Genomic DNA, 1,978 nt, shown 5'->3' on the forward strand with positions numbered 1-1,978 from the left:
CGAACCGAAAAAAAAAAAGGGGGGAAAAAAGAACAACCTGAATAAGTCAGTGTGGGAAGTCCTCTCTGAGTAGAGACAATGAAATGCTTTGGAGGCCTGTGGGTCTGCCAGGCGAGTACGAGCAGCTCTGCTTCCCCAGTGCACTGCTGCCACCAAGAGCCACCAGGAGCAGAACCGATTCCAGGACACGAGCGCTCCCAGCACTCCCTCCCTCCCTGTCCTCCCCAGGGCTGACAGCGAGCTGACCTGGGCCACGGACAGAACCTGACTGCAGGGAGCTGGGGTCTGCTGCACGTGGGGGGTTTTCACAAGGGCAGAGGCCAGCCCTGTCACCTGAGCTGCAGGCTGGGGGGAAGGAAAGCCGAGGTGGCACCCATCTCTGCTGCCAGCAGGCTGCTGCTCTGCTCCCCACGAGACTGAAGTGTCAGAAAGCATTTTCCTGCTGCAGGTTTCGGGTACGTCTGTAGTGTAAGCAGGGCTTCGTCCCCCAGCTGCACCGAGCAGCTTTGCTACAGGGAAGCACAGATCACGGAATACCAAGAAGTGAAACAGGGACTCTGGATGCAGCCTTGTGTCCAACGTGAAGGACAGAACCCCTAACTCAGCTGTAAGCCGTGCCCTCCTTTCCTACCTCTACCTGTCCTGTGCTATGCGCGTGTCCTGGGACAGGGCTGTCTCCTTGCTAGCCTAAAAGATGGGGAAGCCACTGCTCCTTCGCTCTGATTTTTCTGTCTTTGGTGCTACGATTAAAAATAAAAAATAAACACAACATCAGCAAAACCACATATTAAAAAAAAAACAACAACAAAACAACAAACCAAGCAATAAGATATGCCAACACTTCCTGAAGAGGTTAAAAAACAACCCGAAAACAAACAAACAAACAAAAAAAACCAACCCCAACAATAAGTACATATCTGAGGTATTTCATCTGCTCAAAAAACCTGACTGGGGCCTGAAGGATGGAAAGGACGTCACCAGGGCAGGAGGGATGGTGCTCGGGTCTGGTCTGCGGGCTGGGGAATGTGTGAGGCAGAGCGAGGCCACCTGGGCAGCAGCTCGTGGGCAGCCTCTGCTTGCTTTACGTGGGCTGGAAGGGAGAGGATGAGGAAGGGCTTGATTCTCTTTCCTCTGCTTCCCCACAGGAGAGCATCTTGGCTGATGGAGATTTGTTTTCTTTCTGCTCACGTGCAACTTGAAGAGGGATGTGGAGAGCACCCTCCAAAAAGAAGCTGCCCCAGGAAGTCCAGATCAAGCTGTTTGTGTCAAGAGGAGCAAAGAATCAGAGCCAAACAAAGGCAAGGTTTGGGGGAAATGTCAGTAGGATGAATTCCCTAAGGAGAAACAGACGAGGTCAAGGGCGTTTAAAAATTGGCTGAAAGCTTGAAAAAGGCAACAACAGTAGGGAACAGGCCAGCACCAGCCAGAAGGACGAAGCAGCTGATGGAGAGGGATTTTTCTGTCTATGGGCCAAGCGTAGCAGTGAGAACATCCTTCCCAGGTAGACCTCAGAGAGAGGAGAAGGAGGCTCATCGCATCTCTGGGGCTAAACCAGCAAGGACTGTGGCCCAAGGGGAGGACAGACGAGCCCTGGACCGTGACAGAGCCTGAGGAAGAGAAGCGAGGAAGCTCTCCTGGCAGAAGCCATGGGAGGAGAGGGGCGAGGCAGCCTGCCGGCTGTTCCGATTGTCAACAAACTGAGCCGAGCCGCGGCTCGAGGAGAAGCCCGTTTCCCTGCCCCGATGCCAGCTCTTTCCACCTGCCTTGGTGACGTCTCAGCCATCTCTCCGCCCGCCGATCCCTGATTGAAAAACGCCAGGTGTGCCCCCCCTCTCTGCGTGCCACCCCCCAAGAGGAACACAGCAAACCCTGGGAGGAGGAGGAGGAGGAAGAAAACAGAAGTGAAAGGGAGGAAGAAAGGAGAGAACAAAGAAAAAGGCTGGACAAACAGGCGATGAAGAAAAAACTCGCTGGCATG

Source organism: Meleagris gallopavo, chromosome 12, assembly GCF_000146605.3.
Source record: "Meleagris gallopavo isolate NT-WF06-2002-E0010 breed Aviagen turkey brand Nicholas breeding stock chromosome 12, Turkey_5.1, whole genome shotgun sequence".
Taxonomy (NCBI): Eukaryota; Metazoa; Chordata; class Aves; order Galliformes; family Phasianidae; genus Meleagris; species Meleagris gallopavo.